At 39.4% G+C, this 17,341-nt stretch overlaps 1 long non-coding RNA gene across 2 annotated transcripts in view; it reads right to left on the bottom strand.

Moving 5' to 3' along the window:
• The window catches only part of LOC123332439, a 79,996-nt gene extending 64,100 nt beyond the window's left edge, over window positions 1–15,896 (bottom strand). For both annotated transcript variants that reach the window (XR_006549231.2, XR_006549230.2), the window contains exon 1: window positions 15,356–15,896. This is a non-coding gene — a long non-coding RNA (uncharacterized LOC123332439). The remainder of the gene's footprint in view (window positions 1–15,355) is intronic.
• Between the last annotated feature and the right edge of the window lie 1,445 nt (window positions 15,897–17,341).

Here is a 17,341-nt window from a genome sequence, read left to right on the forward strand (position 1 = left end):
CAATAACATGAAGGGTTAATATAGTTAAAATGTGCAAATTTGGTTGCAAAATTGGGGCATTTTTTTTAAATTTTATTTATTTTTAAACTTTACAAAATTGTATTAGTTTTGCCAAATATCAAAATGAATCCTCCACAGGTATACATGTGTTCCCCATCCTGAACCCTCCTCCCTCCTCCCTCTCTATACCATCCCTCTGGGTTGTCCCAGTGCACCAGCCCCAAGCATCCAGTATCATGCATTGAACCTAGACTGGCAACTCATTTCATACATGATATTATACATGTTTCAATGCCATTCTCCCAAATCTTCCCACCCTCTCCCTCTCACACAGAGTCCATAAAACTGTTCTATACATCAGTATCTCTTTTGCTGTCTCGTACACAGGGTAATTGGGGCATTTTAATTGTTGGCTTTCTGTTATTTGGGCTCTGCTATTAGCTGACAGATCTTGTACAAGCTTGTCTAGAGAATAGGTAGGAGAAGGGGAAACAGAAACTTGGATAATTCATTCTAATTTGGAGTATGCCTTTGGGGGTCACTCAATTAATTTCTCTACTGACCCATATTAGACACTTTGGGGGACAGTATCAAAAGGAATTCTCACAATGGCCTAAGGGGATGGTCTGCCAGTCCAACTGGTCCTTGTTAGACTATAAGCTCGGTGGAAATAAAAAATTATGATATTTTAATTATGGTGACATAGTTTAGTTCTGAAATATGTGTTAAATCATATTCATGGACTTATGTACTTGAATACAAACCCTCTGTTGAAAATTTCCTCCTCAGGAAGACAAGAAATTGAAGTAACAAATATAGTCCCTCAGTTGTGTCCGACTCTTTGCGACCCCATGGACTGTAGCCTACCAGGCTCCTCTGTCCATGGCATTTTCCAGGCTATAGTACTGGAGTGGATTGCCATTTCCTTCTCCAGCGGAACTTCCCAACCCAGGGATGGAACCCAGGTCTCCTGCATTGTAGACAGATGCTTTACCATCTGAGCCACCAGGGAAGTCCAACAAATATATATACATCTTATAACCACAGGAATACAAATGAAGATTCTAGCCAGATGCAAAGTTGCTTTTTGGAAGATGAAACTGCACATGATTTGTTTCTTGTTGATGTTGATTAAGAGACCTTTTCTATATTTGTCAATAATTAGTAAAACAAAGGAGACTTTGTGAGAAGTATGAATGTCTAACTACATCTTTTAAATGTAAGAGTTTAAATATTTAATTTTGTCAAGCATATCTGATCAGAAGTTATATTTCTCCACTTAAATAATATATATATTTGTGTTAAAATTTGAATTTCCTCTCTTTGTAAGTGATCTTGCTAATATTGTTCTTTTAAATTAATTCACTATTATTTATTCTCTGGTGAAATCTTTTCTTAGATTGAGACAATTTTGCTCTTCTGTGGCATTCTTGTTTTTTTAAAGTTCTCGCTGACTGATTTGACTCCAGCATAATAAAAGGTCTAATTTATTCAATCACTCTAATTTATTCAGAAAGCAAAATCCGTGTGTGTTTTGCCCACATAACTGCATTCACATTGCCTAAGTTAGTTGTCCAGGCTTCCCAAATATGTGACTATATATGGCTTGTTAAAAACTAATACAGGAGCCACATAAAGATACAAGAAGGGGTTTTCTGATGATCCACTGATCTTTGGAAGTAAGAATCAAAAGTTGAGGAAAGGTTCTATATCTGCCAATTTGCCATAGTTTAAAGGCTTAGAACGCGCCTGCCTAAGTCCTTCAAGAATACATCTAACAAAATGACTCTGATCCCATCTTCCTTTAGCTGTGTTGTAGTCCCTGTCTGGTTCTATAGTTGGTGACCTCTGAAGGCTGATCAGGCTCCCACCATCACTGGTTCCTTAAGAATGGGTGTGTTTCAAGGATACACACTGGGATAGAAAAGGTCAGTTTTCATTCCCATCCCAAAGAAAGGCAATGCCAAGGAATGTTCAAACTACCATGCAATTGCACTCGTTTCACATGCTAGCAAGGTAATGCTCAAAATCGTTCAAGCTGGGCTTCAACAGTATATGAACCAAGGACTTCCAGATGTACAAGCTGGATTTAGAAAATGCAGAGGAACCAGATATCAAATTGCCAACATCTGTTAGATCACAGAAAAAGTGAATTCCAGAAAAAACAACTACTTTTGTTTCATGGACTACGCTAAAGCTTTTGACTGTGTGAATCACAACAAACTGGAAAATTCTGAAACCAAATAAGATGGGAATACCAAACCACCTTACCTGCCTCCTGCAAAACCTGTATGCCATTCAAGAGGCAACAGTTAGAAATTGACACAGAACAATGGACTGGTTCAAAATTGGAAAAGGAGTATACCAAGGCTGTACACTCTCACCCTTATTTAACTTTAACTTCTATGCAGAGTACATCATGTGAAATGCCAGGCTATTTGAATGAAGCACAAGCTGGAATCAAGATTGCCAGGAGAAATATCAAAAACCTCAGATGTGCAGATAACACAATCCTAATGGTAGAAAGTGAAGAAGAACTAAAAAGCCTCTTGATGAAGGTGAAAGAGGAGAGTAAAAAAGCTGGCTTAAAACTCAACAGTCAAAAAACAAAGATCATGGCATCCCATCACTTCATGGCAAATAGATGGGGGAACAGTGGAAACAGTGACAGACTTTATTTTCTTGGTCTCAAAAATCACTGCAAATGGTGACTGCAGCCATGAAATTAAAGACACTTGCTCCTGGGAAGAAGAGCTATGAAAAACCTAAATAGCATATTATAAAGCTGACATTACTTTACCGACAAAGGTCCATATAGTCAAAGCTATTGTTTTCCCAGTAGTCATGTAGGGATGTGAGAGTTGGACAATAAAAAAGGCTGAGCATTGAATAACTGATGCCTTCAAACTCTGGTGCTGGAGAAGACTCCTGAGAGTCCCTTGGAAAACAAGGAGATCAAACCAGTCAATCCTAAAAGAAATCAACCCTTAATATTCATTGGAAGGACTGGTGCTTAAGCTGAAACTCCAATACTTTGGCCACCTTATGTGAAGAGCTGACTCATTAGAAAAGACCCTGATGCTGGGAAAGATTGAAGGCAGGAGGAGAAGGGAATGACAGAGGATGAGATGGTTTGATGTTATCACTGACTCGATGGAAATGAGTTTGAGCAAACTCCAGGAAATAGTGAAGGACAGGGAAGCCTGGAGTGCTGCAGTCCATTGGGTTGCAAAGAGTCGGACATGGCGGAGCAACTGAACAACATCAACATAACTCAGGAACAGTCAGATGGAAATGATGGATAGGGTAAAGTATGGGGAAAGTTTGCTGAGCTTCTAAGACCTCTTGGAGCATGCCGCTCACCCCAAATCACATCTTCACCAACCCAGGAGCTCTTCAGATCCCCCCTTTTTGGGTTTTATGAGGCTTCATTACACGGGTAGGATCAATCAAACCATTGGCCATTGGTGACTCACTCAATCTCTACCCCCTTTCTCTTTCCCTGCAGTCGGGGGGAGGGACTGAAAGTTTCCACACTCTAATCATACATTAGTTCCCCTGGCAACCAGCCCTCATCTTTAGAAGAGTTCCAAAAGTCACCTTTTTAACCTAATGAAAGATACTTTTATTGTTATCACCACTTAGGAAATTCCAAGGGTTTTAGGAACTCCATGCCAGAAATGGGGATGAAGACTAAATATATATTTCACACACTGTTTCTTGTAATTCTCACAATAACCCTGTGTAAGATTAATATTATTCCACTTTAGAACCAAGACTGAACCTAGCTCTGGCTCTAAGCCATGTATATATGGTGACTAATATGCTATAGGGTTTCATATAAAACAAACATTAGGCAGGCAGTCTATATTTATGTAATGATAATTCCTCAGCACATGAAACTTGAAGATGTGTGTGGCTCTGCAACTCAGATCTCATAATTTTCTGATATTCCAGAACCCCACTGAATACACCCACTCTATCATTAAACAAAATTTCAAAAAAAAGAAACCTGATCGGGGTTTATTAGGACTGCAGCCTGGGAAATATAGATTCAAGAAGCACTTGAATTGTTTTCCGCTAGATTTCAAAATGAGGGGAATTTATAAAGGTCCAAAAGAAACAAAAACCCTGTGCTGCTGCTGCTGCTGCTAAGTCGCTTCAGTCATGCCCGACTCTGTGTGACCCCATAGACAGCAGCCCATCAGGCTCCACCGTCCCTGGGATTCTCCAGGCAAGAACACTGGAGCGGGTTGCCATTTCCTTCTCCAAAGCATGAAAGTGAAAAGTGAAAGTGAAGTCACTCAGTCTTGTCCAACTCTTAGCGACCCCATGGACTGCAGCCTACCAGGCTCCTCTGCCCGTGGATTCTCCAGGCAAGAGTACTGGAGTGGGGTGCCATCGCCTTCTCCGAAAAACCCTGTGAGGTTACATCAATTGTTTGTCAAAAACCCTGTGAGGTTACATCAATTGTTTGTCAAGAATTAGAATCATAGCTAACAAGGTTTAAGAGTACTTGTTAAGAAAGGAGTGGTTGGGCTCTAAAATGGTTACATAGTTTCAAAGGGTAGAGGAAACTTTGAAACTACATGTTGCAGCTAGCAGCTGCTAGCAGATATTATTTTGAAAACTGGCTGGTAGTATTCTTTTGGTTTTCAAGGAAAGGCATTTTATTTTAAATATAGCAGTGTGCACATGTCAATCCCAAACTCCCAATCTATCACTGGTGGTATTCTTGAGTTTGATACAGTTCAGAAAAAAATTCAAGTTCTCAGTGATGTAGGAACATGTCCGAAACAACATCTCCATTTTGGATGCCTGAGCCAGTTAATCCATTTTGATTTTTGAATGATCTTAAATATGTCAGCACCATCCTCTACAAGCTCTGCCCCCTCTGCTGGAAGCAGATGCTCTCCTGTGTATTTGCCTTGGGATCTGCTACAGGGGGCTCATTCCAGATACTAGCTGTGGGCCATGCTATCCTCATAGGCCCCTTAGGTATATTTTTTAATCCATAGATTTGCATCAAAACCCTTCTCTCAAATTCAAAGGAAATAAAACAAGAGGCAGTCACTCATTTGGATCAATTTTTCATCTTTTTCTACTCATTTTTTCTTCACTGGACAAAGAATAATGTACTAGAGTACTGAATTAAATTTATCCCAACTGTCTTCCAAATTTAATTTTTATAAAATAGCCCCCCAAAACATGTCTCTTATATTTGGCTTTATTAAGGGAAATCAGTATAAACTAGTGGCTAGGGCATAGAATACTCCAGTACTCTTGCCTAGAAAATCCCATGGATGGAGGAGCCTGGTAGGCTGCAGTCCATGGGGTCGCTATGAGTTGGACGTGACTGAGCGACTTCACTTTCATTTTTCACTTTCACACACAATGGAGAAGGCAATGGCAACCCACTCCAGTGTTCTTGCCTGGAGAATCCCAGGGACAGCGGGGCCTGGTGGGCTGCCGTCTATGGGGTCGCACAGAGTCAGACACGACTGAAGTGACTTAGCAGCAGCAGCAGCAGCAGCAGGGCATAGAATCTGGAATCAGAAATTGAGGTTCACCACTGATCTTGGACATACTATGGAACCACTGAGAAAGCCTCATTTCTCTCACGTAAAAAGTGGAGATAATGGTAACTAACACTATCCTCATTGGATTGTTGTGAACATTAAATGTCCATATAAAGAGTTTAGCATGTTGCCTGGCCTAGGATAAGTAGTGACGAGCAATTAGCTGTCTTTGCTGTAGTCATTTTACATTACATTGGAGTCAGTCCTATTCAGATGCACATTGAAATTACCTGGGGAAATTTAAAAACCACTGATGCCCAGGTACACCTAGCAGAGATTCTGATTTACTTCATTTGGGGGTAGTTCTGGACAACTTGATTATCAGAAATGTTGTTCTTTCACATAACCCCCAATATAACACTTTGTACATGGTAGGTGCATGCCTTATAAATAATCCTTAAATAACATAATAAGCACAGTTTAAACTTCTAGCAATGGAATCCAAATACTCGCCCATCTTTACCTGAGAATTGGAAGGTGGTTATTTTTTAACAAGTCCCCAGATTTCAGGGAGATAGACAAAGAAAAGCAAGAAAGCAAATTATTACATTATCCAAACATTCTCAATCAATCAGCTAATATATCTTTGAGCAGGACCACATTCAAAGTTAATTAATGAGGATCCGGAAGTATTCTAAAATGTTACTCCTGGACATGTTATTACTTAGAATAGTCATGTGTCATGGCCCAGTTAGGCAGAAGGTCTGGAATTCTGTTACAAAACCCAGGATCTCATTTTAGAACCACCACTTGCTTTTAAAATCCTGAGTAAGTTGCTAATCTTCCTTCAGGATCAGATTCTTCATTTGCAAAGCAGATTAATACCTATTTAACATGGTTCCCGAAATTATCAAATGAGACAGTATTAATCATTTTTTCCTTTATAAAGTTTATATACATTAAATAATTTTCAGTATAGTTATATTCTCTGGCTCTCTAGCCTTCCAACAGCCTCCCCTCTTCTTCATAATGCCAGGAATCTAGCTTATTATCTGGTACATGAAAGATGTTTAATAGATGTTTGATGAAAGAATATATGTGATGGGTGATGGAAGTAAAGTCTGATGCTGTAAAGAGCAATATTGCATAGGAACCTGGAATGTTAGGTCCATGAATCAAGGCAAATTGGAAGTGCTCAAACAGGAGATGGCAAGAGTGATTTCTTCCATTTTAGGAATCAGTGAACTAAAATGAACTGGAAAGGGTGAATTTAACTCAGATGACCATTATATCTACTCCTGTGGGCAAGAGACGAAATGGAGTAGCTGTCATAGTTAACAACAGTCTGAAATGCAGTACTTGGATGCAATCTCAAAATTGACAGAATGATCTCTGTTCATTTCCAAGGCAAACCATTCAATATCACAGTAATCCAAGTCTATGCCCCAACCAGTAATGCTGAACAAGCTGAAGTTGAACAGTTCTATGAAGATCTACAATACCTTCCAGAACTAATACCCAAAAAAGATGTCCTCTTCATTATAGGAGACTGGAATGCAAAATTAGGAAATCAAGAAATACCTGGAGTAACAGATAAATTTAGCCTTGGAGTACAAAACAAAGCAGGTCAAAGGCTAACAGAGTTTTGCCACGAGAATGCACTGGTCATAGCAAACACCCTCTTCCAACAACACAAGAGAAGACTGTACACATGGACATCACCAGATGGTCAGTACCAAAATCAGATTGATTACATTCTTTGCAGCCAAAGATGGAGAAGTTCTATACAGTCAGCAAAAACATGACCAGGAGCTGACTGTGGCTCAGATCATGAACTCCTTATTGCCAAATTGAGACTTAAATTGAAGAAAGTAGGGAAAACCAATAGACCATTAGGTATGACCTAAATCAAATCCCCAATGATTATACAGTGGAAGTGAAAAATAGATTCAAGGGATTAGATCTAATAGAGTGCCTGATGAACTATGGACCAAGGTTCATGACACTGTACAGGAGGCAGTGATCAAGAGCATCCCCAAGAAAAAGAAACACAACAAGGCAAAATGGTTATCTGAGGAGGCCTTACAAATAGCTGAGAAAAGAAGAGAAGTGAAAGGCAAAGGAATAAAAGGAGAGATATACCCATTTGAATGCAGAGTTCCAAAGAATAGCAAAGAGAGATAAGAAAGCCTTCCTCAGTGATCAATGCAAAGAAATAGAGGAAGATAGAATGGAAAAGATTAGAGATCTTTTCAAGAAAATTAGAGATACCAAGGGAATATTTCATGCAAAGATGAGTGCAATTAAGGACAGAAATTATATGCACCTAACAGAAACAGAAGCTATTAAGAAGAGGTGGCAATAATACACAGAAAAACTATACAAAAAAGATCTTCATTGCCGGGGTCCAGCCCCGGCTGATCCAGGGTATTCGAAGGAGAGACGGTGTAGGCGACCTATTTATTTATAAATATTTATCAAAGATATAAAGAGTAATAGAATGAGGATAGCTCAGTAGGAAAATTCAGTGGAGAAAAGAGGCTGAGTAGCTTGGTTTATGCGGGAGACCAATAAAACTTCAAGACAAGAAGTTTGCACCGCTTACGTAGGCCGTAGGCGTCCTTCCATTCTCCCGAAGGAGAGGAGACACTGAGGCCTCCCCGGTCGGACCTTAGAAGCCCAGGCATAATTAGCAAGCATGGCGGGTTCCGCGCTCCAGATGGAGACTCAGCCAGAATTTGAGAGAGAGAGTGACATGGGGAGACCAAGTTTCAGTGAACAAGGCTCGCACTTTATTTTCCAAAGTAGTTTTTATACCTTAAGTTGTGCATAGAGGATAATGGGGGAATGGGTGGAGTCATGCAAGGACAGCAGTTCCTGGTCCTAATCGAAGCCAGGCTTTCAAAGTTATCATATGCAAAAGTTCAGGTGAATTACATCATCTTCTGGCCAGGAGGCCTGTTAACATTTTAAGAAACTTATTTTTCTCTAAAGGTGATTATTCCAAAGTCAGGCACCAGCCTCCAAAAAAGCATTGGACAAAGCTGCATTTTACATTTCTATACACCCATTATATCAATCAATACACTGCCAAGGACACAGTAGGTAAGGAGTATGGAGACTTAGCAGCAAACATTGGCCAAATAAGTGAAAAGCCCTTCACCAATACATTTTCTAATCAATCTTTTAACTACTCAAAGGAATCTGTGTTTAGACAGTTTAGAACATCTCCTGCCTCTCACAGTTGGGAGGCTCTGAACAATCACATGTGGCCGGAAAAACCTATTCAGGCAGGCTAGAGGATTTCCAAAGGAGTTTGTAGGTAAAACACTGTCACACCCAGGAATTATTAACTGGAGCTGTAAGCTAACTCTTTTTTCAGAGAGAGGTAGTGGGGGACAGCCCCCTGTAAGGTCAGAGATGTAGGTGAAAGCACAAAGCAGAAAGTAGGCAGACTCTGGTTTTGGGGGTAGATGCTCGAGAATTTCCAGGGGCACCCCTGAGGCTCGATCCCGCCTTTGTGTATGCCGAGCCTCCTTCCTCATGACCTTTGTCATGGGTGGAGCTCCTCACTCTGGCTTCCGGCAGTGATAGAATTTCAGTTGAGCTATTCCAGATCCTGAAAGATGATGCTGTGGAAAGTGCTGCACTCCATATGCAATATGCAATATGCACTCAATATGCAATATGCCGGCTCCCGGCATTCATGACCTAGAAAGCCATGATGGTGTGATCACTCACCTAGAGCCAGACATTCTGGAATGCGAAGTCAAGTGCGCCTTAGGAAGCATCACTATGAACAAAGCTAGCAGAGGGGATGGAACTCCAGCTGAGCTATTTTAAGTTCTAAAAGATGATGCTGTAAAAGTGCTGTGCTCAATATGCCAGCAAATTTGGAAAACTCAGCAGTGGCCACAGGACTGGAAAAAGTCAGTTTTCATTCCAATACCAAAGAAAGGCAATGCCAAATAATGTTCAAACTACCACACAAATGTACTCATCTCACATGCTAGCAAAGTAATCCTCAAAATTCTCCAAGCCAGGTTTCAACAGTACATGAACTATGAACTTCCAGATGTTCAGTTGGATTTAGAAAAGACAGAGGAACTATAGAACAAATTGACAATATCTTCTGAATCATTGAAAAGGCAAGAGAGTTCAGAAAAACATCTATTCTGCTTTATTGACTATGCCAAAGCCTTTGACTGTGTGGATCAAAACAAACTGGAAAATCCTTCAAGATATGGGAATACCAGACCATCTGACCTGCCTCCTGAGACATCTCTATGCAGGTCAAGAAGCAAGAGTTAGAACTGGACATGATGGATGGGTTCCAAATTAGGAAAGGAGTATATCAAGGCTGTATATTGTCACCCTGTTTATTTAACTTATATGCAGAGTGCATCATACAAAATGCCAGACTGGATGAAGCAAAAGCTGAAATCAAGATTGCCGGGAGAAATATCAATAACCTCAGATATGCAGATGACACCACCTTTATGGCATAAAGTGAAGAGGAACTAAAGATCCTCTTGATGAAAGTGAAAAAGGAAAGTGAAAAAGGAAAGTGAAAAAGTTGGCTTAAAACTCAGCATCCAGAAAACTAAGATCATGGCATCTGGTCCCATCACTTCATGGCAAATAGGTGGGGAAACAGTGGAAACAGTGGCAGATTTTATTTTTCTAGGCTCCAAAATCACTGCAGATGGTGACTGCAGCCATGAAATTAAAAGACACTTGCTCCTTTGAAGAAAAGTCATGAGTAACCCAGACAGCATATTAAAAAGCAGAGACATTACCAACAAAGGTCTGTCTAGTCAAAGCTATGATTTTTCCAGTAGTCATGTATGGATGTGAGAGTTGGACTATAATGAAACCTGAGCCTCAAAGAACTAATGTTTTTGAACTGTGATGTTGGAGAAGACTCTTGAGAGTCCCTTGGACTGCTGGGAGATCCAACCGGTCAATCCTAAAGGAAATCAGTCCTGGATATTCATTGGATATAACGACTGATGCTGAAGCCGAAATGCCAATATTTTGTCCACCTGATGCCAAGAATGGACTCATTTGAAAAGACCCTGATGCTTGGAAAGATTGAAGATGGGAGGAGAAGTGGATGACAGAGGATGAGATGGTTGGATGGCATCACCAACGCAACTGACATGAGTTTGAGTAGGCTCTGGGAGTTGGTGATGGATAGCGAAGCCTGGCGTGCCGCAGTCCCTCAGGTCGCAAAGAGTCAGACAGCACTGAGCAACTGAAGTGAACTGAAAGAATATATGAAATCAAGAAACCATAATTGTAAGCAAATACATTTTTACCCTGGCCAATTCAGAGGAAGAAAATTGTCAGACTGTGCAAAGCTACGTAGGCAGAAGCAACTTCAAGTTTCAATTTAACTTTGATCTTTAATATTGACTATTGTTTTGAAGGTAAGACTTTAGGAGCTGTAATATTAGACTTTCAATTCATTCTGGTCTCATTTTTTAGGTGTGATAAAACTCAGGATTTAAGAGTTTTTATCACTAGCTAATCAACCAAGTGTGCTTTCAATTCCAATCCCTGTCACACACAAATATTTGAACTAGCATTTAATGTTTATTTTGATCTATCACTGCTATTCCTGGACCTTGGCAAATCAGTGAGTTTCATTTCCTTCCAGCTTAACAAAGGAGAAGCATTAACTGTCATCAGAGGAAAAGTATTTCAGATCAAACATTCCATAATGGGAATCAATGTAAATTCATTCCTATGTGACTTGCATTCCCTCAACAGACATTTACCATAACTTCCTCTGACCTTGTACCATTACATGCCACACTGAGGCCAAATTATTGCATTAGTTTTTTTATATCCAAAATAAACAAAATTTCCCTCTCCAGTTCTATTTCCCACTCCTTGATATCATAATCTTATTCAAGTTAGCTTTATAAAGAAGAATTGAAAGTTATAACCCTAGGCTCTACATAAATAAGCTTTGCTTTGTTTTCAGCTATACCCTAGACCAGTTGTCAAACTCTGTGTCAGATCATTTAGAGGTCTTATTTAAAGGCAAATTCTGATTCAGTCTGTGATAGGGTCTGAGAGTTTGCATTTCTAACATGCTCCTAGATAATGTTGATGATGCTACTACAGTTTTGGTAGTAACTTCCTAGATAATTCATAATTATTTGAACTTGTTTCTCTTCTTGCTTCTTTATTTCAGTCATTCACTTAACCCCTACATGCATACTTTAGAAGTTTTCTCATGTGTAGACCTCGGGCCATGTAGTTAACTACAGCTTGTATTGTTTCTCTAAGCTCCATAACTAGCACCTGGAGTACCCACATCTATCAGCCTTATAAAAGTTCACCTGCAAATAGAGTCCTCACAAATAGGAACAAGACGTACACATTCAGTAACAGTGAATACTGAGGTCACTTAGTTTCAGTCCCAGATTCTCTATATGTTTCCTTTAAGCAAGATACAATGTTTACATTCTTTGAATCCTTGGAAAAAAATGTGCATTGTGTTTTCAAACTAATGAATTATTCAAATTATTTTGTGTATCTCTCATTTCAATTGTATTTCCAACAAAAAATTATCTTTTGCTTTCAAACATATATTCAAGCTTTTCATATGTAAATAAATTTGTTCTTTGTTTAATTTGATGCTTTAATATTTTTGTACTTGAAATTTAAGAAAATGAGCCACTTGCTTAGTGTTCATCTTTTGTGGGTGTTGGAATTACTATATTCTATTATAACTATTACATTCTGATAGATTGTATGAAGAGATGATCTCCCTAAAAGGCTATTATCAGAAACAGTCATTTTTGGAACAAGCAGTTTCCAGGAAAACACCAGGAAATGATGAATTATCAAGGCAGAACAAAGAAAAGAGGAATAACTTCTAATGGATATCTAAGTTTGATTTCTTGAATTAGGACCTCTAACATAAATACGCTTTAATATTTTTCTGTGGACTAACAACTTACATATTACTTGCTATATCCCCTTTATCATTACCATAAGTTTGATATTTAATAAGTCCTTATTTTAAAACTTTAGCCTTGTTTCAGATGTACCATGAGGAATAATGAAATGATATGGAAGCCTGAAGGAGGGAATACAGGAGACTTCAAGGTCAGAGATTCTAGTTGTGATCCCAGACTTCAGAACAGATACAAGAACAAGGAATCTGACAAGCATAATACCTTATCCAGCCATTTGGTTGGTGCTGGATGCATATAGGGAATCCAGTGAAGACTCATAGGAAATCCATCATGCTGTAACCCTAATATCCCAGACAGCACACATGCAACCCAGAAATTTAATGTCTCTCCAGCCCCTACCACACAAACATAAAAAGACAGAGGGAAAAAGACACAGTTGATTCAATTTATGGTCATGACTAAGGATATCAAAGGGAGAAGGCAATGGCACCCCACTCCAGTACTCTTGCCTGGAAAATCCCATGGACGGAGGAGCCTGGTGGTCTCCAGTCCATGGGGTCGCTAAGAGTTGGGCACGACTGAGCGACTTCACTTTCACTTTTCATTTTCATGCATTGGAGAAGGAAATGGCAACCCACTCCAGTATTCTTGCCTGGAGAATCCCAGGGACAGAGGAGCCTAGTGGGCTGCCGTCTATGGGGTCGCACAGAGTTGGACACGACCTAAGAGACTTAGCAGCAGCAAGGATATCAAAGAGGCTTCCTTGACTTGAAAGGGACTTCCAAACTGGAAGGGAGAGCGCTATGGTGGGCAGTTTAATTTTTCTTTCATGACTATGCAACAATAGAAGACGTCTGGATGAGAGTAGTAACAGAAAGGTTTTCTTTGTATCCACATCTGAGACATATTAATGGTATGTATATCCCAACCTTGCTTATCTACTCTGATCACAATATTAAAACTCTTGCATTTGATTTGACATGTTAATCACCAACAAATACCATGTTGCAAAATATTAATGCTTTTCTGTCAACTTAAACTCTGAGCAGTATTTAACACATTTGTTAATCTCTCCCTGATTAGAAAAACTCTTCTTTCTTGGCTTTCATACTACTTTCCTCTGGTTGTTCCTCCTTAGTGCCTTTACTGAATGATACTGAAGCTCAAATTTGAATCTACTTCTTCTCTTACTGCTTTGATCTTCAAGATCAGAGATTCTCAACTCTAAGTACACATTTTAATCACCTGAGGAGCTTAAACAACTAAGGACACCTTCAGAAATTGATTTATTTGAATCAGATAGTCTGGCGGTAGTATGGGTAAATAGGTTCCTCAAATGTGAAACCAATAATTAGAAGCACTTTACTAGATTATGTTTCTATTGATAAATATGAATTTTTATTTTAGCTCCAGAATTCCTTTCTGAAATCAAGATTCAACAATTCAACTGTCAGGATTCTGATGATAGTATGGTGATTTATATTGGATTAAGTCTCCTGCCCGTAACAATTATAAACTTTGGACAAATATATTTCTATGTCTCTTCATATCAACTGAAAACAGGCAGAAACTAGAGCTGATATTATACTTTCCCAAAATTGAGACACACTGGATGAAATCCATAGTTAACTGGCTTTTCACATGATAATGCTCCTCAGTTTGCCCTGTGCACAGGAGACAGAGTTCAAGCCAAAAGGAGAAGTCTGAGGTCAAAGATCAGGGCTGCTAGAAACTAATGAGGAGGGATAAGAGCAGGAAAGGATGAAACCACAGAAGGTGTGGCCCCCAATCTGTGTGTGAACTCTTTCAAAATTTAACTGCATGTGTGTATGGTGAGATTCTAGTGAACTTAGCAGAAAACAACAGTTGGAAGGCTGAAACACTGAACAGGAATTTTAGTAGCTTCCTAATGTTGAGGAGACACAGTTTGGAATTCAAATCCCACCTAATTAGAGGAATCAAATCTAGGGTTTGTAACTGGTGCTTCAGAAGGACCACATCTAACAGTAGTAGAGATGATTCCCAGGGCTAACATCTATGCCCTGAATTGAGAGTAAAAATGCAACTACCGTCACTCTAACAAAACTAAAAACAAAATCAACCAAATTAGAATCAATTTGGTTCACCGGCAGCTTAATTGCCTGCTAAAATAAAACTAACATTTTTTCAGAGGAATGTTACAGAATCCAAACTCTACAAAATATTATTCAGTGTAGAATAAAATTATTAGAAATGAAAAGAGGCAGGAAACTGATACCTGCATCCAAAATGAGAATTAGCCAATAAGAATATACACAGATATTGGAATTAGCTAATAATTAAAGTGAATATTATATTAAAGGGTTAATAGGAAAAATGGATATTAGTAAACATATGATATTTCAGAAATATATGGAAACTAAAATTGAACCAAATGGCTATCCAAGAGCTGAAAACTAAAATATCTGAAATTAAAATAAGGATTTTCAGAAGAAAAGTATCCGTGAAATAGAAGACAGGTAAATATAAATTTCCAAACTCAGGCACAGATTTTTTTTTTTTAATGGAAAAAAATAACAGGGCTTCAGTGATTTGTCAAATAATATCAAGAAGTCTCACATATTGGAATGGGAGTCCCAGCAAAGGAGAAGAGAGATAATGGAGCAGAATAAATATTTGAAGAAATAAGCTTGAATATTTCCCAAATGTGAAGAAAACCCACAGTCAACCCAGGAAATTTGGCCAATTCCAAGTAGAAAATATTGAACAGCCAACTAATCATTTACAATTTGGTTTACTCATAGATTTAAAGACTTGCAGGTTCAAAATGATCTCTTGATATTTCTTGATACTTTCCAATCTTCAAAACTGCTTGCTCATTTCCCAATATTTCTCATTTTTATTAAATGATATCACACTTACCTTGTGCTCAAAATGAAATTCTGGGAGTCATCTGTGTTGGGTTCCTAGGGCTGCTCCGACAAATTGCCACAAATGTGGTGCCTCAAAACAACACAAATTAATTTTCTTATCGTTCTAAAAGCCAGAAGTCCAAAATGGATTTTGCTGAGCCACAATCAAGGTGTTGGCAGGGCTGCATTTCTTCCAGGGTCTCTAAGGGAGAAACTCATTCCCTTTCCCTTTCCAGCTTCTAGTGCCTGCCTTGATTCTCTGGCCTGGGACCCGTCCTCCATCCTGAATGCCAGTGTTTGGCACCTTCTCCCTGACTCTGCCTCCTTCTCCCTGACTCTGCCTCCCCTGGCTTCTGTCATGTGGTCTCCTTCTCTACCCTACACATCTCCCTCTGACAAGGACACATACGATTCCATTTAGGCCCCACCCAGGCAATTCAGCCTAAGCTTCTCCACCTCAAGATGCTAAACTTAATAATATTTGCAGTCTCTTCTGTCAAGTAAAGTAACCTTCACAGGTTTTAAGGATTAGAAACTGAGTGTGTTTGGGGGCTATTACTCAGCCTACCAGGCTTCCCAGGTGATGATAGTGATAAAGAATCCACCTGCCAATGCAGGAGATATAAGAGAAATGGCTTCAACCCCCTGGGTCAGGAAGAGCTCTTGGAGGAGGGCATGGCAACCCACTCCAGTATTCTTGCCTGGGGAATCCAATGGACAGAGAGAGGGACCTAGTGAGCTATAGTCCATAGGGTCTCAAAGAGTGGGACATGACTGAAGCAACTTAGCATGCATGCACATTCAGCCTACCACATCATCTGTTATTGCTCTTACCCAAATTTTTATTCTTTCATGAACGATTCTTTTTGTATTGTATTTGAAAATACATCTTGAATCCACCCACTTCATCTCCACTGCCATTTCTCTAATCCAAACTATCACTAGTTATCATCCAAAGAAACACACTTCAGGTGTCCTTCCGTTCGGTTCAGTTCAGTCGTTCAGTCGTGTCCGACTCTTTGCGACCCCAGCTCATCTCACTTTTAAGAAGGCTTTGATAACAATATCTGAAGAGCCCCATTTTACCTTTTATCTCCTTTAAAGATCTTGACACAGTTTAAAATCAACATACTGATTTATTTCCACTATCATTTAGGTTCAATCAGGAAAACAAATCTTTTAGGGAACTCTGAATGAAGGAATTGATTATCCTGGGCTTCCCTGGTGGCCCAGATGGTAAAGAATCTGCCTGCAATGCAGGTATACCTGGGTGCAATGCCTGGGTCAGGAAAATCCCCTGGAGAAGTGAAATGGCAACCCACTCCCGTATTCTTGCCTGGAGAATCCCATTGACAGAGGAACCTGGAGGGATATAGTCCATGAGGTCACAAAGAGTCAGACACAACTGAGCGACTAACATATGCTCAGATTGATTACCCTAGCAGTGGAAAGTTAGAAGAGGAAAAATGAGGAGGGGTCCTGGAAGAATAAAGAAGAAGGAATGTTTCCCAGAAATTAGTAGAAACCATGTGTCTCCCCGAATGTTAGAGAACAAAAGGGAAGAAGTGTTACCAGAATCCAAGAGCACATTTGCTTCTGAGGATGCTCCACCACTGACAGAGATAACAGAGAGGAAGAAATGAGCATCTTGCCTGCTTATTTTCTATTTCTCTATAGAACCACTAATCAAGTTTCCTACATTACCAGGGAAGTGCATTTTTGTGGGCCAAATATCCTGAATGAACAGGGACTGTTTGTGTGGTCTGGCAATAACAGTGGTTAAACACTGCTTGTTCAAAAGCTCTTAATCCCTGACAGTATTCTGGAAAAAAAAAACTTCTTTTAAAAGCATCAGATATCCTATGCTTTTTACTATCTGAGTCTATCTATAACAATTGACCCTGCTGTCCTAAATGCTATTTTTTAGAGTTACATTTCCTGAGTACTTTAAAAACAAGTGCGGAGGTTTAAACAGCATGAGCACATACTGGGGTGA

This window comes from Bubalus bubalis, chromosome 3 (assembly GCF_019923935.1).
Source record: "Bubalus bubalis isolate 160015118507 breed Murrah chromosome 3, NDDB_SH_1, whole genome shotgun sequence".
In the NCBI taxonomy this organism is placed as follows: domain Eukaryota; kingdom Metazoa; phylum Chordata; class Mammalia; order Artiodactyla; family Bovidae; genus Bubalus; species Bubalus bubalis.